The sequence below is a fragment of the Hemiscyllium ocellatum genome, chromosome 13 (assembly GCF_020745735.1).
Source record: "Hemiscyllium ocellatum isolate sHemOce1 chromosome 13, sHemOce1.pat.X.cur, whole genome shotgun sequence".
NCBI lineage: Eukaryota > Metazoa > Chordata > Chondrichthyes > Orectolobiformes > Hemiscylliidae > Hemiscyllium > Hemiscyllium ocellatum.
This window is the reverse complement of record NC_083413.1, coordinates 26,552,244-26,577,178: the sequence shown is the minus strand read 5'-3', so window position 1 is coordinate 26,577,178 and position 24,935 is coordinate 26,552,244. Positions and strand designations below refer to the sequence as shown.

The 24,935-nt window shown below is 40.8% G+C and overlaps 1 protein-coding gene across 9 annotated transcripts in view; it reads left to right on the top strand.

Moving 5' to 3' along the window:
- The window catches only part of lpp (LIM domain containing preferred translocation partner in lipoma), a 401,787-nt gene that overhangs the window by 66,154 nt on the left and 310,698 nt on the right, over positions 1-24,935 (top strand). Inside the window, exon 1 of one of the 9 annotated variants that reach the window (XM_060834660.1) lies at positions 1,013-1,031. The exons of the other annotated variants lie outside the window; for them this stretch is intronic. The gene's annotated coding sequence lies outside the window, so the exon portion shown is untranslated. Of the gene's footprint in view, positions 1-1,012; positions 1,032-24,935 lie in introns of those variants that run through there. 9 annotated transcript variants of the gene reach the window in all.

Genomic DNA, 24,935 nt, shown 5'->3' with positions numbered 1-24,935 from the left:
GGTTAACAGAGTTCATGGGATGACCGGAGTGAACCCAACGCCCTGTTGTTGGGAGTTGAGCAACTTGTGCTCCTGTGAGCTGGGCTGGGCCACCTCCCAGAACATACATTCTTGTGTAAAATTGAACAAAACAGATGAATGCTTATATGACAGCCGTGCACAATTTGCTACAGCTAATCCTTTCCTCAATAATACACTTTTCCCATCCAGAGAAAGAATGCAGTGCACTGTTCTTCACTGGGAGATGGAAGCAAGCATTTTTTGTGAGGGGGTCGGAATCCATGCGCAAGTATGGGATCTGCCCACAAACGAGGAAACTGGTGGGAGACATAAGGGGGATTGATCGAAGTACAAGAAGGGGGGCTGCTGCCTATAGCAAGAGGATCTGTGTGTGACAGTGGGGTGGGTGGGGTAGGGGAGGATCTGTAAACTGTGTTTGCTTCTGTTTGTCCTCAATCCCTTTGTTGGCTCCTTGTTCACCTTATGAAAGCAAAACATTGTAAATGCTGCAAATCTGAATCAAGCACTGAAAATACTGGAGAAGCATCTCCAGTTCTGAAGAAGAGTCATACTGGACTTAAAACGTTAAGTCAATTTGCCTCTCCACAGATACTGCCAGATCTGCTGAGTTTCTCCAGCACTTTCTGTGGTTGCCTCATCTTGTCTTTGCTGCTGACTGCTCTCCCCTTGTGTGCTTGTGAACATTCACTCTGGCATACCTAACTGTGGAAGCCAAAGTCATTGCAGTTTACTGAGTGACGATGAAAGCCTTTGTCTGTGGCACTTTCTAAAGGTTTAATTGGAGCTTTTGGTCATTAGGTTAGTGTGAATATGAATCCTGTTACTCCCTCTCACTCATTCTGTCCTGTAATTGATCCACATTCATTCTCTTTGAGGCCACAGGTCCTGTTTTGTGAAGGATTCTTGCTCCCACCTTCGACGCCTCACCCCAGAAGACTGGAATCTGTTGGTGTCTCTCTGGTTTGGTTAGGTAGAGGTTGAACTTGCTGGGACTTCGTTCTCTTTGTCAGGTTAGAAATGCAATGTTCACACAGACAACAATAAAATTAAAATTGCTATCACAATATGCCAGACTCAGCCTGTGTGCAAAACGTTTGTATCTTAAAGACGATGCAGTCAATGTATCCAACTTACTTTTGCGAATAAGATGCAGCATGATGAATGGCTGCATTGTACCATGTCCTTAATGCTGGATGAGCAATAGATCAATGGGTGAGATTAAAAGGTGTCCTGTTATGTGAGTTTAGGCAAACTTAACTATTTCATATATTGATCAGAAATACTGCTGTCTTGGTATAAGAGGGGTATCAGAAAATATTGTAGTTCACGTGGTGCCCAGGATTTCCACAACATTGATCTTGCATTGTCAGTTTCTAATCAAAAATCAACTGGGATATTCAATCATTTTCTGACTGCAGTTCAGCTTTCTTATTATGTGCTGGTGATTTCATCACTGATTTCTATCTGCAAAAAGGCCAGCCATACTTTTGGATTTTTCTAACTTATAAATTCGAGGCAAGAATTTGAACATCAGGAAGAGCTCTTGCTAAATGTATCCTGCACCATATCATGTGACACAGAGTCACATACTTTTTGCAGCACGGAAAAAGACCCTTTGGCCCATCATGTCCCTGCTGGTCATCAAACACCCATCAATTCTAGTTCCAATGGCTAGCACTTAGCCTGTAGACTTGCATGCTATGGCATTCCAAGTGTTCATTTAATAAGTTCTTAAATGTCTAGTGGGTTCTTGTCCCTATCACCCTTTTAGGGAATGAGTTCTACACACCCATCACCCTCTGGGTGAATTTCTTTCTTTAATCCCCTCAAAACCTCCTATTTCTGATTGCTGATTCAAAGTCGGGGGAGAGTGGGGTGGGGGGAGGCAAAAAAAAACCTGATAACTGTAGACTGATTAGCCTAACATCAGTTGTTGGAAAAGTGTTAGAATCAATGATAGATTTGGAAAAGAAACTGATAGATTTGGAAATTCATAATCTAATCAAGCAGATTCAGCACGGCTCCATGAAAGGGAAATTATGTCTGACTAATTTATTAGAGTTTTTCAAGGAAATCACAATCAATGTGTTGTGTTTGGACTTCCAGAAGGCATTCAAAAAGGTATCTCATAAAAAAAATTAGTCATAAGCTAAGATGTTATAAGATGAGAGGTACTATATTGGCATGGAGAGAGAATTGGCTTATGGGCAGGAAACAACAAGTGTGGATAAAGATTTCTTTCTCAGGTCGGTGACCTGGAGCCATTAAGATTCCACAGGGATCAGTTCTTGGGCGATATATATTAATGCCGTGGAGGAAGGAAGTGTATGTACTGTAGCCAAATTTGCAGACAAGACAAAAGTAGGTGGAGAAATTAAGTTGTGAGAGGAATGCTAAGAGTTTGCAGAGAGATATTGATGGTTTATGTAAGTGGCAGAAATTAAGCAAATGGAGTAGAATGTGTGATAATGTGAACAAAACAGAAGAACAGAGTATCATTTAAATGGAGAGAAACTCCAGAAATGGGATGTTGGGCAGTACTTAACACAAAACACAGAAAGCCAGCACAGAGGGTGCTGCAGGCAATCAGAAAGGCTAATAGAATGTTCGCTCTTATTTCAACAGGGTTGGAGTATAGAGTGGAAAAGTCTTACTGCGACTGTACAAGGTGATGCTGAGAGAGCAGAGCTATAGCACTGTGAGCATTTTAGGTCCCTTATTTAGGGTAAGACGTTACTTCACTGAAGGCATGTTCACTGAGTATGGAGGGATTGCCATACAAACAAGGGTTGAGCAGGTTGAGACTTGTTGAATCTAGAACAGTGTGAGATGATTTCATTCAGACATGTTGGGTTCTTAGGGGCTTGACAGGGCAAATGCCGAGAGGACGTATCCTCACATGGGACAGTCTAGGACCAGAGAGCATAGTTTTAGAATAAAGGGGCACCAATTTAAGACAGAGATTAGGAGGAATTTCTTTCATCAGAGGGTTGAGAGTATTTGGAACTTATTGTGACAGAGAGCTGTGGGAGCAGAGTCCACATATAGACTCAAGGCTGAGATAGATAGACACTTGATCAGTTGAGGAATTCAAGGGCTATAAAGAAGAGGTAAGGAAGCCATGATCATGTCAGATCAGCCATGATCCACGAAATGATGGAGAAGGCTCGAGGGCCAAATCCTTCTATTCTTATTTTTTAACATTTTAAAACTGTGTCCCTACTTATTGACCTCTCTGGTAAGGGGAAAGAGATATATCTATACCGTATAACTATGTATACCTCACTTAGGAGCCCCTCAGCCTTCTCTGCTATAAGGAGAAAGAAAATCCACTATCTAATCTATGTGGCTCGATTAAACTCTCATGACATTGGTTGGATTGCAGTGAGAACGGTGTGGGAGCAGGATTTGGGTTATGTAAACTCATTGAATCGTGCTATAGAGCCACTTGCTCCTTGTGATATGTAAACTTTCTATTCAGAGGCCAATATAGATGATCCATTTGTCTGCCAGTTGCCAACTGTTTTGGTAGCTTCCAGTTTTTTAACATCAAGCACTCAGATCTCTTCAGGAACAAGCTGACAGACATTGTCTTGATTTTCTCTTCTTAGGCAGTGTCTCTGTGTGAAAAAAGTACATTTTAAATCTTTCTCCTCTCATTTTAAAAATATGTCCTCTAGTTTTGAACTTGCTCACTCTAGGGAAAAGACGTTTGCTATTACCTTATCTATGCCCCTGATAATTTTATAAACCTCTGTAAGGTCACCCCACAACCTCATATGCTTCAGTGAATAAAGTCCCAGCCTATCCAGCCTATTTTTATAACACAAACCCTCCATTTCTGGCAACATCCTGGTAATTATTTTCTGAACCCTCTCCAATTTAATAATATCCTTCCTATGATGGACGATCAGAATTTACAAAGTACTCCAAAAGTGACCTCACCAATATTTTATTCGACCTCAATATGACATCTCAACCCCTAGACTCAGTGGTCTGAGCAATGAAGGCAAGTATACTAAATACTTTGTTTAAGAAGGGCAACTGTGATAATCCAAGAAATGATAGGCTGTTGAGCTTTATATCTGTGGTAAGGAAATTATTGGAGATGATTCTTTGGGACAGGTTATATCCACATTTAGAAAAGAATGGATGTATTAGGGATGGTCAGTATGTTTTTTTAAGGGGAAAATTAGATTGGAATTTTTGGGAAAGTGATGAAGGTGATTGATGAAAGTAGGGCAGGATAGGGTAGATGCAGTCTAAATGGACTTTAGTCAAAGTTGACTGGTCAAGAAGATTAAGTTTAGATTACTTACAGTGTGGAAACAGGCCCTTGGCCCAACAACTCCACACCGACCCGCCGAAGCGTAACCCACCCATACCCCTACATTTACCCCTTCACCTAACACTACGGACAATTTAGCATGGCCAATTCACCTGGCCTGCACATCTTTGGACTGTGGGAGGAAACCGGAGCACCCGGAGGAAACCCACGCAGACACGGGGAGAATGTGCAAACTCCACACAGTCAGTCGCCTGAGTCAGGAATTGAACCCGGGTCTCTGGCGCTGTGAGGCAGCAGTGCTAACCACTGTGCCACCATGCCGCCCGTGGGATCCATGGTTAGTACTTTGGACACAAAATTGGCTTAGTCATAGAAGACAGAGGGTAGTTGTGGAAGAGTGTTTTTCCTGACTGGAGGTCTGTGACCAGTGATGTTTCAAAAGGATCAATGCTGAGAATTTTGATGTTTGTAACATATATAAATAAATGATTTGTCAAAAAGTATCAATGGTCAGTAGGTTTGCAGACAACGTGAAAATTGGTGGAGTTCTAGGTAATAAGGAAGGTTGTCAAAGAATAGGATGTAGAATTTTTTGACAGGATGTAGATCAGTTGGAAAGTTGGTCGGAGAAATGGCAGATGGAGTTTAATCTGCGCAAGTGTGAGCTGATGCATTTAGGAGGTCAAATGTAAGTGGAAAGTACACAGTACAATGTTGTGTGCCTAGCAGCAGTGATCTTCAGATGGATCTTGGGTGCAAATCCATAACCCCCTGAAAGTGGCAACATAACTGGGTAAGGTGATAAAGAAGGCATATGGCATGCTTGACTTCATCAGTCAGGGCATTGAATATTAACTTTGGCAGGTCATGACGCAGCTGTATAAGACTTTAGTTAGGCCACATTTGGAATATTGTGTGCAGTTCTGGTCACCACCCTGTAGGAAAGATGTGAACACTTTGGAGGAGGTGCAAAAGAGTTGCTTGGATTGGAGTGCGTTATTATTTGTATTGTTTTCGCCAGGCTGAAGAGGGATCTGACAGATATGTATAAAATAATGAGAGGCAAGGTCCCTCATGGTAGGTTGGTCCAGTGGATGATTTGAGTATTTTTCCCAGGGTGGAAATGTCAAATACATGGGGACATAGATTAAAAGCGAGAAGGGGAAAGTTTGAAGGAGAGGTGTGCAACAACCTTTTTTGCACAGAGGATGGTAGATGCCTGGACCATGTTGCTAGAGGAAGTGGTGGAAGCGGGTATGATAGCAACATTTAAGAGATATTTAGGCAGTGAGCAGAAGCATATGGACTATGTATTAGGTAAATCGGATTAGTTTAGAATGGTGTCCTGGTCGGTGCAGACATGGTGGGCCAAATGACCTGTTCCAGTGCTGTACTGTTCTATGGTGCACTATTTTTAAGTAGTGACTTGTAAGGACTGGCAGGTGCTCCATAAAAACTGGTGGAAGCAGATATAATAATAACTTTCAAAACAGAATTGGAAATGTACTTGGAAAATTCTCCCATGGGGCATTGGTGGTGCTGGACAGACCAGCATTTACTGACTACCACAAGTTGCCATTGAGAAGGTGTGGTGAACTGCCTTCTTGGACCTCTGCAATCCATGTGGTGTAGGTAGACCCACAATGCTGTTAGGCAGGGAATTCCAAGATTTGGGTCGATAATTTCTGTTCATGGTGAGTTTAGGATTTTGATAGGGGTAGGTAGTGATATTAGTTGCAATGCCACTGGGCTGGTAATCCAGAACCTAAGGCTGACGTTTCAGAGAAATGCATTCAAATCTCATTTTGGGAGATAGTGAAATTTTAATTCAATAAAATCTAAGATTAAAAGCTAGTCTCATACAGACCATGTCCCTGTTAGTAATGTTGGTTTAAAAAAAAAATCTTGTTCACAAATTCACTTTAGGGAAGGAAATCTGACATCCTTACGTGGTGACTGACTCCCACATTAATGTGCTTGACTCTTAAATGTCCTCTCAAAGGCTTCGAAAGCCACTCAGATCAAGAGCAATTCAAAGTGATTAACAAATTCTGGCCTTGCCAAAGACATCAACATTCCATAACAAAATAACGAAAGAAGGATATAGGTTCCACACTCCGCTTTGGAATATCAAATAAGATGGTTAGATTCTCTTTTGTTGAAGCAGGTACTGTGCGTGATGTAGTGTGAATATGACTAGCCATTTTATAGCCCTCGACTGGAGGTTGGCCATGTCTTACTGCATTTGTACATGGATGGCTTCAGAATTTGAGGAATTCACAAAATGCTGCTTAACATTGTGCAGTTAACAACAAACATCCTCAATTCTGACTTTATTTTGGATAAAATATCGCTGATGCAGCTAAAATGATTTGACCTGGGACACTATACCCTAAGGAACACAGGCAGAAATGTTGCAGGACTGAAATGACTGACTTCCAACCACTTTATATTGTGCCAGGCATGATACCAACTGTTGGAAAGTTTTTTCTCCCAATTCCTATTTACCCCAGTTTTGCTTGTGTAGTGATTGTGATGTGATCAGCCAAATGGATCTTATAGAATATGAGTTCCCTGAATGGACCTGTTAATTAGGTCCAATCAGGGAGTACTGGCTGACAGGTAAGGACAGTGTGTCAGAAATCCTCTTTATTCTGAGAGCTGGCTGTAAGGCAGCTAGATCAGTGTCAAGGACTCTCCATGTATAAATAAAGGATGGCTTAGTAACGGGATACTGACCTCTGTGGAGTTATTTCAGCAAGTACTTCTGGATGCCACATACTGAGAGTACACTATGTCAGGCTGTTGTTTAACTAATCTGTGAGACCTCCCTCCCAACTTTGGTACAAGCCTCTGGATGTCAGTAAAGAGGACTTTGCAAGTCGACAAAGACGAGTTTCATGTTCTTGTTTTGAGTGCATGGTGGAGGCCAAAAAAGTCTGACTGGTTGGTTACATAATAAACATTTTTCCAAACTCTGGGAAAGGCGTAGGCCAGAGATTTAGGGCTAATTGGATATTTCCTTCCAAGATGTGGTCTACTACTGATGGACGGAATGACCTCTTCCTGGACTCTAAAACCCAATGATTCTGTGGCTTTGAGGAGATTTATTTCAGGGAATAGGCTACTTCCTGTGATTAGCAAGTCTGTAAGCTTAACCAAAGAATTCACAAAATAATTATAACTTAGAAACAGACCATTTGCCCTATCTGGTTCATGCACCAATGTTTACATTCCAAATAATTGTCCTTCACCTTCCTTCATCCTACTCTGTTGCCATATCCATCCCTTGACCCAGAAATGTTACCTGGCATTGCCATAAGTACAGCTAGTCTATTCACCTCAGCAATCTAGGACGCAGTGAAGTCCATGTCCTCGCTACCATTTGGATACAGTGATCCAGATCTGTATTAGCACAAAGGAGGACATACAGTCCATTGTGTCTACACCGGCTTTCCAAATGACATTCTTACTCAGTGCCGTTATGCTGCCTGCTCACGACCATTCTGCACTTTCTTTCTTTTCATGTAACTGTCTGATGGCCTTTTGAAAGCCTCCATTGATGCTGCCTCCCCTACAATCTTAGGCAATGCATTTTAGATCCAACCACTTGCTGCTCGATAGAGATTTTTCTCATTGTTACTTTTGCTTCTTTTGCTCATGGCCTTTAATACGAGCCCACTCAGTTTCGATCCTTTCATGAGCAGATACGGTTTTTCTCTGTCTGCTCTGTTCAGACCCTCATGATTTTGAAAACATCTATCAACTCTCTTCTCGCTCTTTTCTTTGCCATGCAAATCTGTTCTATCTTCTCCAATCTGAGCTCGTAAATGTAGTTCCTCATCCCTGAAGCCATTATTATGAATCCTCTTTGTTTTAATAGTGACTATTTTATATTTGTGCACCAATTCTGGCCTCAATCCTTATTTAGTCCACGTCTTCTCTATCACCATATCCTTGCCCCTCATGATTTTATAAACTTCTATAAGGTCACCCTTCAGCCGCTGACACTCCAGAGAAAATTAATTTAATAATTTTCCTAACCTGTATCTAGTCTTTGCCTTCCAACAGAAAGAAGTCCCAGCCTGTTCAAGCATTCCTCAGACATATTGTCTTTCAGTCGGGATTCATCTTGTTTGTACTTTCTCTATTGCATCTGTATCTTGACATTCAAAAGGTGTTTCTGGCTTTAGTTTGTTGACTAGATTACCATTGGTTTCTTGAGAAGGTCATTGAGTACATAATGGCCAACATTGAGCTTCCTGGCCCGAAATGTATTGGCACAGATTCAGAGGCATGGGGTTAGCTGAAATACTGAGGGAGTCATTCTGTGAAGAGGCTGATGTTTGCCTGGTTATACCAGGTCATGATGCTATATTGATGGAGTGTGCTACTGACGTAAGGAAGTTATAGCTGCTGTTCCTGCTGGGCCAGCAAAATTTAAAAATTGTCCAAATTTAGAAGAAACGTCTTACAATGAATTCAGACAACGTTGCTTCCTAACTGCATCTCAAAGGAATGTTTCTAGATTGATGAGCAGGAGTTGGACGATTGACAGTACCAGGCCTAGGGTGAGCCAGATATCTCAGTACAAATAGCTTTGCTTCGGTATTGCTTTTGGCTGTATCTATGATTCATTCTGTGATCTAGGATCAGGACGAATAAACATTGAAGCTGGCAGTTTCCAGAATGCATTTTTAAAAATCAAATTTTGTAAAAGCTGGCCCAAGCAGCTGTACAGGACATTGGTGAGGCCATTTTTGGAATACTGCATTCAGTTCTGATCTCATTGCTTTAAGAAGGATGTTGTTAAACTTGAAAGGGTTCAGAAAAGATTTACAAAGACATTGCCAGAGCTGGAGGGTTTGAGCTTTAGGGAGAGGCTGAATAGGCTGGGGCTATTTTCTCTGGAGTGTCACAGGCTGAAGGGTGACCTTATAGAAAATCATAAAATCATAAGGGGCATGGATAGGGTGAACAGTCAAAGTCTTTTTCCCAGGGTAGGGGAGTCTAAAACTAGAGGTTTAACATGAGACAGGAACGATTTAAAAGGGACCAATGAGGCAACTTTTTCACACAAAGGGTGGTGCATGTTTGGAATAAGCTGCCAGAGGAAGTGATGGTGGCTGGTACAATTACAGCATTTGAAGGACGTCAGGATGGGTAAGCAAATAGGAAAGATTTGGAGGGATCTGGTCTAAATGCTGGCAAATGAGACAAGAGTACTTTAGGATATCTGGTTGGCATGGATGAGTTGGACCATAGAGTGTGTTTCTGTGCTGTACATCTCTATGACTCTCAGTAAATGCATCTGAAGTAGTGCTTCATTGACAGCCCTACCCCAATTCTCATGCCTCAGTTCTGACACCTGACCTACCCATCTCCTATTAACCCTACCCTTCAATTCTAACCCATCTATTAACCTTTCCTCAAACTTGACTCTTGTCTTTCAACCCTGAGGCAAGCTTGCTAACTGCTGTTTCTTCTGTGCCTTGATCATTACACAGTCCCATTCTCTCTCCTGATCTATTCTTCACCCTGGTATTAATTCCTGGTCAGCTCCTTGATTGATCCCATTGCAATTTTGCACAGGACATAATCAGTGTTAGTTTGAGTTAGATCAAACACTCATTTTGGGTGTTGGAGTGGGGGCTTAGGCATGACTTCAATTACTTACGCAGTTGAGAGGAGATAGGCAAATCAAAAGATTCACTACACACATGAAAAAGATATGGGGAGTCAGAGAGAACTGGAAAGCAATTGTATAAATGCAGAAACCTTTCAATGCTGAATCATCTAATGGAGTAGCAGATGAGATAATTTACAGGCTAACCATTATGTTCCATCTAAAGTAGTGCAGAGAAATAAGCACTAAATCCAGTCAGTTGTTTGGTTCTGGTTCTGTACAAATCTCCTCTGTACTCCTTCATCTAATCCAATCAACATATTGTTCTGCAGACATTTATTGATGATTCCACGCTTGATTGATAAAAACGTGTGAATTGTTGAGTGTTCTGAAGAAGGGTTAGTGCAAAACGTTAACTCTGATTTTTCTCCACAGATGCTGCCAGACCTGCTGAGACTGTCCAGCAGTTTCTGTTTCTGTTTCTGTTTTTGATTTCCAGCATCTGCAGTTTCTTTGTTTTTTTGTTTAGTGAATTAGCCCCTGGTGACACTGAGGCGTCCATATCAATCTGTTACTCAGATCACCTGCTGTCATCTTACTCCAAGGTTACTCTTCAGTTTCACCACTGCCCCTGAATCTCTCCACCCATATTGTGTATCCTGAATCTCTTTATAGTTGCTTCTAGCATCTAGGTAGACAGAAACAGGAGGTACATTGAAACATCGTCATTGTAAGTTCCCTGCCAAGCGTTCACCTCCTGACTTTTGACCATGTTTGAACAAAGGATGCAATTAGGTTAGGAATTGAACGGCTCTGGTGAAATTCAAACTGATCTTATTGCTGAACAAGTACTACCTGATAACACTGTTCATGACCACCTTCCATTGCTTTACTGATAATTGAGAGTAGACTGATGGGATGGTGATTGGCCTGGTCAGATTTGATCCTTTTTTTTGTATACAGGACATAGCTGGGCAATTTTCCAAACTATAGGGTAGAAGCTATTGTCAGAGCAGTAGCTTGGATAGGGTCATGGTTAGTTCTGGAACACTAATCTTCAGTATTATTGCCAGAATATCTTTTGGCCAATAGCTTTATCAGTATTCAATTCCTTCAGCCATTTCTTGATATTGAATGGAATGAATTAAATTGGCTGTAGAATAGCATATTTGATGCTGAGGAATTCTGGAGAAGGCCGAGATGGATCATCCACTTGACATTACTGGCTGAGGATGATTAGAAATATCTTAGTCATATCTTTTTCACGGATATTCTCGGCTCCCCATTATGAGAATGGGGACATTTGTGGAGCCTTCTGCTCCTTCTGTGAATTGTTGAATTATCCAGCATCTTTCATAACTGGATGTGCAGGACTGCAGAGCTTATATTGGATCTGTTGGTTGTAGATTCCCTTAGCTTATCTGACACTTATTGCTTGTACTGTTGGCACCTAAATACCCCTTTTTTAGTAGCTTCACTAAATTGCCATTTCATTTTTAGTATCCTGGTGCTACTTCTCCATTGAACCATAGTTGATCTGCAGTAATTATAGCAACGGAAGAATGGGAATATGCAGAGCTATGAGGTTCCAGTTTGTAGTTGAATACAATTCTGTGACTTAATGGTCCACAGAATCTCATGGATACCTAGTCTTGAGGTTCTAGATCTTTTCAAAATAGGTTCCATTTAGCACAGTGATAGTGGCATGCAAAATGATGGAGAATGTTCTCAATGTAAAGACCAGTCTTTGTCTCCTCAAGGACTCTTTGGTGGTTATCGTTTAATAATATCAGACAGGTTGTCCGAGACCTAATGGAACAGTTGAACAAGTGATGGATATATTAATTAAACGTCAATGAAATGTAGTTAACTGAAATAAAGCTGTCATTAAAGGGTGTAATTGTTCAAAAATATTTATCTTCGTGTATATGACAGTGATAATTACTACTGATATTGTCATATACAGATGCATTTGTGACAGATACATTGAGGTTAAGGTCAAATAGGTCTTTTTGGTACAAGGTAATTCCTTTAGGACTCAGTCAACTCACTCAGTAGTGGTGCCACTGATCCATGACAGATATTAAAAGGATTCCAGAGTCCTTTTTGTACCCTTGGCACCTACAATGACACTTAGTGTTCATCCTGATGCCATGAGAGTCCATGCTTGAGGACCAGGGAAACTGGGCAGACTTACCAAGGAAGTCTTTACAGAGTCAGTTGGACTCGGTTTGCCATTGTTGTTCTAGTTCCGTGGTTTGATTTCACTCACTGGCATTCCTTTGACATGATAGCACTTTGCTGCAACCAAGTGCATACCGCTGTACCAACACCTTTGTTGGGTCTGTCCAGCTGGTGGAATGGCACCAAGGATGGCAATTTTGGCATCCAGTACGTTGTGAAGAATAACTCCATAAGTATGATTGTGAGGCTGGTGCTTGACTAGTCTGTGGGACAGCTCTCCCAGTATTTGGACAAACCTCGAGATTTTTAACAAGGAGGAGTTTGCAGGGTCAGTTGGGCTGGGTTTGCTGTTGCTGGTTTGATGCTGGCGGTCCATTCACTTTCACTTCATTCCTTTTGGCTTTGTAGCAGTTTGATGCAACTGAGAGCATACTTGACTTGTGAGATCATTTCAAGGGACAGTTAAAAGGCAATCACTTTGAGTCAAATGTACACCAGGACAAGTCAGGATGGCCAGTTACATTCCCTAAAGGATGTTAGCCAACAAGATAGATTTTTACAGCATTTGATAATGGTTACATGCTTCCCATGAGGTTAGCCTGTAATTGCGGATGTAATAATTAACCCCACCATCTGCTGTGGTGCAATCCATGTCCCAGTACATTATCCCAGAACCTCTGCGCTCTTCGTCTGTTGAGAATGCTATTATACCACTCTGTAAAATCCCTCCCTGAAGTTCACTGTAGATCTTCACCTGCTTTAAGTGAGGTTCTGGTCATGTTCTTCTGATGCTTCTTGTGGCTCGTAGCCATTCTCCCCTCACACTTTGCTTTGTTGACATAAATGCAAGTGGTTGCTAAACTCTCACATGCTTTCCAGCTGGGTCACTCATAACCAGGATCAGAAAATTCCAAATCCTGTCTAAACTGGGTTGTTGTGCACAACTCCAAACACCCCTAGTCTGAGATTAGCTACCTTCTGATAGATTTGGTTTGGAACCTTGCTGCTGAGTGGACAATTCTAGTTAACTCAATGATTCACAAATCCCTGATTAACACTACATCACAGTGTTTCCTCGACTTTCCAAACATTTTTGTACGAAATGTGCCTAAAATACATGAAATTATGTTACTGGATACAGTTTGTTACAATTCTAAATGCATTTACACTGTTGCTTTTCAGTGAGTTTCTCAAGCTCTGTAACAAACCACTTCCTCTCTTATCTTTTCACTTCCTGCTTGTTGCCTCTCTTTCTGAGTCAGGCTTTGACCTACTTTGTCTCTCCCAGAGATGTGCAAGACATTACTGCACTTGTCGCAACAAAACCATCTGTTAATTCACATCCAAACAGCCATGACTCCTCTCATTTTCGTCGAAGGTCATCAGTGTTAATTTAGCTCAGTGAGAAGCACTGTCTATGCAGAGTGAGAAGGTGGTTAGGTTAAGTCACATTTCACACACTTGAGTAGGTAATTCACATACCTAGATTAATCCTGAGGGAGCTCTGAGTGAATACTATGGGATTGCTGCACTGTCAGAGACTCAGTACTGAAGACAGGCTACCCAATTGATGTCTTCTAGGTGTCATGCTAAACATTTTGCCATTTCAGATGGATCTAAATAAAAATCACATGGCACTGTTTGAAAAAGAGCAGGAATTCTTAATATCTTTGCTTAAATTTACCTGTAAGTCCTGACACTGACGCAAGATTATTTGGTTATTGTCCAAGTACAGTCTGTATGAAGTCATTGATTATGAAGTGGATGTTTCATTTGTTTCATATATAATGATAGTGGCTGCACTGAAAACTGCTTTTCTTTGCTGGAAAGTGATTAGAAAATGCTGACAAAGTGCAAGGCACTCTGCACATTCAAGCCTTTCTTTTATAATCTTTGTTCAGCATAACACTCAGAAACTCATAACAGAGGACAACAGCAATCTTATTCAAAACATAACATGGAACAGCATAGGAAGGCCATTTGGCCCATTGTATCAATGCAGGCCTTTTTAAATTTTAAACTGATAGATGAACATTTATTGCACATCCCTGTGGTGGAGTATAGGATATTGTATTTGGAGGAATTTTGTAGGACTAATTTACTTGCCTTGATATCTGACATTTCATAAAAATCATGCATTTCTGGATCATCTGTCAGTTTTGCAGGATGTCCTTGAATCAAAAAGGACTTCAATACAGAAAATGCCCTTTGGCCCATTGAGTTTAGAATCATAGAATCCCTACACTATAGCCCATTGAGTCCACACGGACCCAAATAAATACCCTGTCCCTGTAACCTTGCATTTCCCATGGCTAACCAACCTAGCCTGCATATCCCTGGACACTATGGGCAATTTAGCCTGGTCAATCCACCTAACCTGCACATCTTTGGACTGTGGGAGGAAACCCACACAGACACTGGGAAAATGTGCAAATTCTATACAGACAGTTACCCGAGGCTGGAATTGAACCCGGGTCCTCGGTGCCGAGAGGCAGCACGGCTAACCAATATGCCGTCCATTTGCACTGATCAGAAAAAAAACACCTGAATATTCTAATCCCAATTTCCAGCACTTGGCCCGTAGCCTTGTTTAAGCGAAAGCGAGGACTGCAGATGCTGGAGATGAGAGTCGAGAGTGGGGTGATGGAAAAGCACAGCAGGTCAGGCAGCATCCGAGGAGCAGGACAATCGACGTTGCGGGCGAAAGCCCTTCATCAGGAATGAAGCCTTGTTTGCCTTGGCATTGCAACTGTACATCTAAATTCTTCTTAAGTGTTATAAAGATTTTTGCCTGTACCACCCTTACAGGCAGTGAGTTCCAGATTTCCACCACCCTCTGGATGAAAATGTTTTTCCTCACATCCCTTCGAAGCCTCCAGCCCTTCACCTCAAATCTATTCCCCTGGTCATTAATCTCTCCATCAAGGTAATAGTGTTTTTTGCCTTTACCCTGTCTATGCCACTTATAGTTTTATAAATCTCAATCATGTCCCCCTCTCCGGCTCCTCTGCTTGAAGGAAAACAACCCCAGTTTAACGCCCTTATAATGTGGATTCCGGACTGTATGCAATACGCTAGCTGTGGCCTAACCAGTTTTTTAATACAGTTCCAGCATAACCTGCTCTTAAACTCTATGCTCAGCAAACAAAAGCAAGCATCTCATGTGCTTTTTTAAATACACTGTCAACCTAAAGGTTCTAAATGTCCTGAAGCATTTTACAGTCATTGGAGAACTTGTGAAGAGAAGTTACAGTTGTAACAAACAAGGCATCCGATGTGCACTTACTAAATTCCCACAAATAACAATGTGGTAATGACCAGACAATGTTTTAATGATACAGAAACAGAAATTACTGGTAAAACTCTATAATGGAGAGAAAGCAGAGCAAATGTTTGTGGTCCACTGACTGCTCCTCAGAACTGATTGTAGTTTGAACAAAGTCGGTATACCTGCGAAAGATGGCGTGGGGGGGAGGCATAAACAATAGGTAGAGGTGGAGCCTAGAGAGAGAGAGAAATAGTTGGACAGACAAAGGATTGGATCCAGCTAAGTCTGGGAGAGTGAATAGTTGCTAATGGGGACCATTAATAGCTGAGAATGGGTTGTTTACGGCAGCATTCCATGTGACGACGAGGCCTGGTGTATGGGGATTGGGGTAAGGAGATGGCAGAAGGTGCCTCAAGTCCTAAAATTAGTAAACTTGATATTGAGTCCAGAAGGGCACTGGAATGCCAAGCAGAGCACTGCAGCAAGTCCGAAACTGAGACCTTGGCCTGGGAACAGGGTGGTGTGTTGAAATGTCAGGCAACAGAAGCTGGGAGTCATTTCTATGGATGGAAGGTACGTTTTCTGTAAGGGTTCACCCACTTTGTGCTTCATTTCCCCAATGTAGAGGAGACCACATGACGAGCAGTGAATATAGTAGACTAATCAACCGTAATAGAGAGTTTGTAAAATACCATTTTTGTCAGATACAGAGCAAGTGTATCAGCATTCATCAGTAAGGTGACGAGAGGTGGAACAATTCAGGTGCGTACATCTCAAGGGGAGATTTGAAATTGATGGTAGATGGTGAATTTGGTTTCTGTGTCTGATTTTCCAATTTTCCCTTTTTCTCTCCCTTGCTGTCTTGAATTCCTGTTGAAATTACAATTCATTGTTTGAAATTACAAATTCACCTCATGAATGTTTCTGTTTTGTTTTGAAAGAGCCAAGATTTGTGTGATTTTCTTCACTGGTGGAGTTGGGAACACCTGTGCCTCTGCACCAGTAAGGTATTGGTTCAATCCTGAGCAATGAACATTATTCTGATACGAATAATAGAAAGTGTAGCCTTTAGTGTTTATACTATGAAGTATGCGCATCTGTGGGAGTGCATTAGTCCAATCTTTTTAGGAACAAGGACAAATCCACCTCAGCTGTTTATGAATTTTATTAACTTGTATGAATTCATTAAAAAAAACACCCTGAAAGGAAAAGCTGGTACAGTACATATGAAACAGAAAGTGAGGCACTGGAAAAGCACAGCAGGTCAGGCAGCATCCAAGGAGCAAGAGAGTGGATGCTCTTCATCAGGAATGTGGAGGGAGTGGCCGCACTTTTTGACTCTGATCTCAGGCATCTGCAGTCCTCACTTTCTCCATAAAGCAGATTAGTTAAACAAAAAATGTGACGAGTTCACTAATGTCCTTTCAGAAAGGCAACCTGGCGATTTATCGTCTAAATGGAGAAAAACTTCAAAATATTTTGGTGGAGTGGGATCTGAGGGTCATCATGCATGAGTCGCAGAAAAGTAGTATGCAGGTATAGCTGGTAATACGGATGGCAAATGAAATTTTGGCATTTATTGCAATAAGGATAGAGTATAAAAATAGGGAACTTTTGTTGCAATCGTATTAGGCATTGGTGAGACTGCATCTGGAGTGCTGTTTTGGTCCACTTGCAGATGGATGTATTTGCATTGGAGGCAATTCAGAGAAGATTTACTAGATTAATTCCAGAGATGAAAGGCTTGTCTTATGAGGAGATATAGAGCAATTTAGGCATTTACTTGATAGAGTCTAAAAGGGTGAGAAGAGATCTGATTGTGTAATAAAAGATGCTAATGGGCATTGAGCAAGTAGACATGGAGTGGACGTTTCCCTGTGTGAGTCAATCTAGAATGAGGCTAAGGGGTAGCAGATTTCAAATAGAGATGAAGAGAATCTACTTCTCTCAATGGGCATGAATCTTTGCAATTCACTACCCCAGATTACAGAACACTGAATAACTTCAATAGGAGATAGATTTTTCATTAGTCATGGATTAAAGGGTTACAGGGAGCAGGCAGGAGAGTGGATTTGAGAGAAAGAGGAGAGCAGCCAAGAGTGTAGTAATTGGCATCGCAGACTCAAAGGAATGAATTACCTACTCCTGCTCCCAGTTCTTCTGCTCTAACATTCTTATGTTCAGCCTCAAGTTGTTACCTGATCTGGTGTGAATCTATTTGTGACTGCAGTACCACACCACTTGACCCAGAATGTCACCTGAAGTGGCCTAGCAAGTTCCTTCTTTACTTCAACTTCCAGGGTGTAGTGTGTGTAGGCAATAAAGGCCAACCATTCCCTCTTTTCTGAGTCAGGTCATGGTTGCAGGTCTGACCTGAGATTTATTGAGTGTAACTACTTTCCTAAGCATATCTTTTCTTGCACATATGCTTGGTGTCCCAAACACTAGAGATTTTTTAAAGGGATCCACCTGACATTGTTTAACATCATCAGTCTCATGTTCACTGTCTGTATTCTTAACCATGGATGTATCACGAGTGTATTTCCTATATTGATTTGTGTAGAATTATGCAGTGCACCTTTTGATCATTTTAATCTTACTGACACCTTTTCAGTACCAGGACCCCATTCACGATTTGCACATTCCAGAGTTGAATGAACATATCACAGAGTCAAAGAATTATTGGGGTGCGAAGGAGGCTATTTGGTCCACTGGGTCTCTGAATGAGCACGATGACTCAGTGTCACTGCCATGCTTGTTCTCAATAACCATGAATATTATTCCTATTTTAAAAATAATCTGATGTCCTCTTGAGTGCCTCAATCAAACCTCCCTCCATCATATTTTTGGGCAGTGTCTTCCAGATCCTAATTGCTTTGTAAGACTTTGTAAATAGAGGCAGAGCACATAAATGAGTGGATGTTCACTAATCCTGTACAAAATGCTAATTTGGCTCAATTTGGATTCTTGTCCAATTCTTTTGGAAGATGTTTGATTCTTTGACGATTTACAGAAGAGAATTGCTCAGGTATTTCCAGGGAGGAGGAATTGCCATTATTTTGATAGAGTGGAGGAGCTGGACTGTTCTTCTTAGAACAAAGAAAGTTAAGAGGAGAAGGTGAAGAGAAGATTTGACAGATCTATTAATAATCATGAAGGGTTGGGTAGAGCTGTTTCTAGTGACTGAGGTTCAATATCCAGAGGGAACAGGCTTAAGGTAATTACCAAAAGAACCAGACTAAATGAGGGAAATTGTTTTTTGAACAAAATCAGTGGTTTGCTCTCGAATGGACAGCCTGAGAGTGAGGGGGGAGGTAGATTCAATTGTGGCTTTCAAAAGGGAATTATATCATTCTTTGAATGGAAAGAGGTTACAGGAAATCAGAAAAGAATGGGACAATGCCTCCTTGAAAGAGGTAGCACAGATTTGATTGGCCCAAAAGCCTCTTTCTGCATTATGCTTTTTGAGGATCCAGTGATCTCCATGATTGCGTGGTGCCTGGGTATAGGCCCACAGTTTACAGAAATAATCAACAGCTCATAATCATGGCCTGTTTCTACTTTAAAATGGCTGTGGAAATGCAACCCTGTTTTATATTGTTATGGATCTGTGGCAATTGTGTGATTGTAATAAGGAAATTAATCTTGTACAGAAGATTAATAAGAGCAACATTGTCTGGACCAGTAGTGTGATTAGATAACAATGCATGGTTGAGTTTTGTTTTTATTCTTTTGATGGGATGTGGATGTTGCTGGCATCCCTAATTGCCACTGAGCTGAATGGCTCTCTGCACCATTCCAAAGGGAAACTCAGAGTTAATTACATTAGTGTGGATCATATGCAGGTCAGACCAGGGCATGATCGAGAAGATTTCCTTTTCTAAAGGACTTAGGTAAACCAGATGGATATTTATGAAATTGATGATTGTTGCCATAGTCACCATTACTGAGATTAGCTATACTTTCTAAGTTCATTAATTAAATTTAATATTCCCCATCTGTGATAATGGGGTTTGAATCTAGGCCCCTCCAAAGTATTGGCATGTACCCCTGGATTGCTAGTCCAGTGACATTACCACCACACCATCACTTCCCTCATTGCCATGATTGGATGCTGTCTGGTGCTGTCTGTGGTGTGACTTAGATTCACCGTGATGATAAACAATGTAATTATGTGATGTAGGTTGCAATGCACTTGAGCTCATTCAAAATGAAAACACATGTTTGACTGTTGGAATGCTTTCAGTTTATTTTGAGCAACTGGAAGTTGTCATCTTTGAATCTGCTGTAAATGACTGTAAATTGTGGAGTTTTTAATTGACCCTGAAGTTTATAAATAGAAATTTTTGAAACGTGGGTTTAATTGAGGGATGGGGGAGGGCAGAGTATAGATTGATTAATGTTTAATTATAGAACGTGAATGCTATTATCTCACCTTCTAGTCAACCAGTCATTGCTGCAAGGTATTATTGCTGGCTGCGAGGTCATAACTTAGTCAATAAAAAGTTGAATCTTGAATGGGGAACTTCCAGTGGGTTTTTCTGAGCAACAATATATCAAAACAGATAAACTTATTTCTGTCTCCTGGTATGCAAAAAAAATCAAATAAATCATATCAAATAATCAGTGATGTAGTAGGTGGTGGTGATGGCTGATTACTGATAATCAAAGCCTATGTGTGACCTGTCAAATCATTTCAGAACCTCTGAGACATCTATCAGGTCATCTTTCAGACTGATCATTTTGAGTGAATTTGAAATTTCTCACCCTTAAATTGCTTTCTCACCCTTAAATTGCTATCATTCCCATTTTCACATCACACAGCACAGCACTTACAGTAATGGCAGCACAAGTCTAACCTGGATGAGCTGTTCAATTTCCATTCAGTACAGCAGTAGCCACACATTTCTGCTTTGTCTGAATGTCACCAAGCAAAGGAAACTGATGGTGGCTACGTTATGTTTCATGGTTACTATGCCAGTTATAGCTTTAAGAGATATGCTCATGATGTCATCACTGCATTCTATCATGTTCAGCGAGGGTATAGTGATCTTATGCTCTGTCCTACCCTGAGATCACCTGAAGCATGACATTCTATTAGCAACATGTTTCTCTGTTGTAACATAATAATTTAATATTTGCACAGGTGTGCATCTTATAGTTGGTTGGATTCTTGAATATCACACTTTCCACAATCAGTTTCTTACATTACAGGAAATAACATAAGCAATGTTACATCAGATATAACTCTATGTTGGAGGCAAATCCAGAACACTGGCAGAGAAAGTGATTTCTAAAATTTTGATTGACCATGAACTGAAGCATGGATTTTGCACGCTTTCCTTTACAGTGGCCATTTCAGAAACAGCACTTGTATTGTTCACTGCAATGAGGGGAATGTATGATGAGACGGGGTGGATAAATAAAGGGTGTGAGGGCTGAACAAATTGATGGCACATCTGGATATAAGCACCAGTTTTTGTTTTATTTATTCTCTAGCTGTGGGCATTGCTGACTATGTCAGTATTTATTGCCCAGAGAGTAGTTAAGAGTCAACCACATTGTTATGGACCCAGAGTAGACTCGACCAGTAAAGACAACAGATTTCCTTCCCTAAAGGACGTTATTGAACCAGGTGTGTTCTTATGACATAATGGTTACCAATATGTTAATTTTCAATCCAGATTTTTATTGAGTTCAGATTTCACCAACTACCATGGAAGGAATCGAACCAATGTGCCCATGACATTGGCCTGGGGTTCTATATTTTTATCCCAGTGACATTGCCACTATGCCACCATGTTAAATAGGCTGTATTTGCCATGGAATGTTTTATACTTATGTTTATGCTTGAAAACAGACAAGATTTTGTCAAAGATTTTCTTCTTGTTCTCATACATCTCACAAGAATACAAATTCAAGGAGAAACCAACTCATGCACTGCATAAGAGAGGCATACTGGACTGTAGTAGAGGTGTTGCCATAGAAAATGTGCCAATTAATGATTATTGCTAATGAACTGCCAGCCTTCATTAACTTATCAATTTCAAAACAGGCAGGTCAGCTCTGATCCATCATGTCATTGCCCTGAGAAATGAACCAGTGTATGAGAGTCACTATTTTGAAACAGGGGAAGTGCATCAATATATTATTTCTATCTGCAAAAGAATGGGGCCTTGCGTATTCACCTATGCAGCTTCCAATACATGCAAATGTGCCACACCTTGAGCCTGACTGACAATGAAACAATTGACAATTGTCAGCATAGTTCTGTGCACACTCACATTTATCCAGCAAATGTTGTCCATTTGCAGAATCATATCTGATATTGGATGCTGTGTTGTGAGTTTTGCATGCATGGCTGAATGTGCACAGTCAGTACCTTGCTTGTTATGAACAATCAACGAGAAATCTTTTAGATATGATCCATCAATATTTGGGATCTATGCCATAAGTAGTGTTGCCATCAAGCCTATAACAAATGAATAATGTGAACTGTTATATTCAGTGCTGGTATGATATTAAGTATGTAGACTACAGTCCCAAATAGGTTGATTTTCTCGTGGTCTTTGATGTTCATATTATTCTGTATTGGAAGTTTGAAATGGATTTAACTCCATACCTGGGATCTCTGTCAGTTTCTCACTTCTCAGTGATTGGGCACTCCGATCTGAAATTTTAGTCTCAAACAAATCTGAGTTGCTTTTTCCATTGAAATTGTGCACTTTTCTGAGATTAGTTTTGGTTAATCTCATTGATTAAAGGTTCCTGAAATTGAAGCTTAATTTGTGGTGCAACTTTATTGGATATGAAAAGTCGAGCAAAGGGGCAGTGAATGTCGAGTGTGGTCACAGGACTGTGCATTCACCTGTTGGATCAGTTCTGGATACAGTCAGATGACAGGTGTTGCTGAAAGCTGAATGTGATGTATTTTCTGTTTGAAGTCACTACCTCTATGCCCAAAAATCATTTTGTAGTTATTTTTGAATAACCTGTTTAGAGATGCTAATACACACCTCTGGAATGGGTGAGATTTGAACCTAGGCCTGGTTCAAATACAGGGACACTGTCACTGCACCTTAAAAGTCTTGAAAACTGGATGTGAAGTCTTTCTTCCAAATTAAAAGGAGAGGTACAATCAATATTTGATCAATAATGCTGTTAAGCCATTCAATTACACCCTGCTGAAAAATAATGTTAACTGCATTCCAGGTTCAATTTATCCTAAGCTTTGGGGAAACATCGGACGAGTGATGCCTCTTTCAGCTTCTTAATATAGTATAATGGGCTAAAAGTCCAGCTTCCACACTCTATCACTGAATATTTCTGATTTGGAGATGCCGGTGTTGGACTGGGGTGTACAAAGTTAAAAATCACACAACACCAGGTTATAGTCCAACAGGTTTAATTGGAAAAAAGCAAATTACTGCGGATGCTGGAATTTGAAACCAAATGAAAAAACGCTGGAAAATCTCAGCAGGTCTGGCAATATCTGTAAGGAGAAAAAAGAGCTGACGTTTCGAGTCTAACTGACCCTTCATCAGGTGATTGTGCCACAACCACCTGATGAAGGAGCGGCGCTCCGAAAGCTAGTGTGCTTCCAATTAAACCTGTTGGACTATAACCTAGTGTTGTGTGATTTTTAACTGAATATTTCTGATACTTCCTGTTCTGATTTGATGATACATTGAGAGGTTGTTACCCCAGTTGGTGAATCAAAAATAGGCATTTAAGATCAAGGTGCTGAGTATTATTTTCACTTAAAGGGTTGTGAGTTTTGCTGTGGAATTCTCTATCCAGAGAATTGTGGATGCTCCATCACTGAATACATTTAAGGCTGGGAAAGAGAGATTTTGATCCTACAGGAAATTGAAGGAATATAGGGGAATGGGCAGGAGAGTGGAGTTGAGGCCAAGCCAAGATCAGATGACATGTTTTTTACAGACAAGAGAATCAAGGAATTTTGTGGGAAGCAGACAGGAAAGTGGAGGAAAGGCCACAATCAGATTGGTCAGGATCTTTCTGAAGGGCTGGAGAGGCTTGCTGGCCTGCGTAGCAATTTCTGTTCCTCATCTGATAATCAGTCATGACCTCATTGAAAAAAGGAGCATTAGTCTAATCCCTCCTGATTCTCATGTTCCTCTTTATATATGTATTTCACTTCAGAATCATTTATTCTTTGTACCATTTCTCCATATTCCTTTTCTCTCACTCGAATGAATGGAGATTTACCTGAAGGATTGCATGATCAATAGCGAGGGCATGGTGCTGTATTTCAGGAATGTTTGTGTTTAAGAAGCACAACATCACAGGTTACCTGTGTAAAGGGCAGGTTCCTTATGTCTGAAGGCAGCTTCAGAGAGCTTTAAACTTGAACTTAGTTTGCTTGCAATTTGTCAAGGGGTGGAGTACTTGTAACGAGTGCAATACCCACTCAAGAATGTTTCCTCTGAGAAGGACAGAAAGAATTTGTGTTTCTGTAGCTCATTTTGTGACTACTGGGTAGCTCAAAGCTTGTTACAGCATTTTTTTGAATATGTTGTACATTGTTGTAATGTAGGGAACGTGGTGACCAATTTGCACACAGCAATATCTTAAGAATCAACAATGTGAGATTAACCTCTTATGTTTTATTGAATAATACATGTTGACCAGGACACTCGGGTTAGGGTTAGTGTTACTTTTTATGACAACTTGAAAAGGTAGATGGAGCCTGGTTTTTACATGTTATCCAAAAGACCCTGTAGTATGACACAAAAAAAATATGGAATTTGAATGAAAGGTTGTTGACCTGAAATGTTAACTCTGTTTTTCTCTCCATGGATATCACCAGACCTGAGTATCTCCAGCATTTTCTGTTTGATTTCAGATTTACAGCTTCTTTCACAGTAGTTTGCTATTTTACAGATTATGGGGTTTGGGATGTCAAGTGGGACTGAATACAGGGTGCGTACTAGAGACAAGGCAACAGTGAGAGAAATAAGCTTCTCCCAAAATCTGGAATGATTGTGGACAATAGGATGTTGCCTATATTTTAACCTATCCTCCCAAGCTGCCTTCTTCATGCTCCTCACTCCACCTGATACCCCTTCCCTGCACTCCTTGCTTTTAATCTATTCCAAGGGTTAAAACAAACCTGAAAAAAGCTAAAATAATTCCCTTTTTGTGGATTGAAGATTAAAGTCTTAATCAATAATTAAGGTTTGGCCGTATCGTACACGACCAATTGATGGGAGAGCTCCATAGCTTGGAGTTCACTTTTGCTTCCAAAAGGCCACTCCACTCCTGATTTCAATGCAGCCTTGTTCCAAACATGCCCAAATGACTGATCTCAAAAAGGAAGATGAGAGTGGCAGCTGTTGACATCAAGGCACATTTGACCAAGTGTGGCATCAAGGAGCAAAATTGGAGTCAGTGGGAATCAGGAGGATAACTCTCCACTGGTTGGAGTCATACCTGGTACAAAGGAAGTTGATTGTGATTGTTGGAGGTCAATCATTTAAACTGCTGGACATTACTACAGAGGTGGTGGTATACTGGTAATGTCA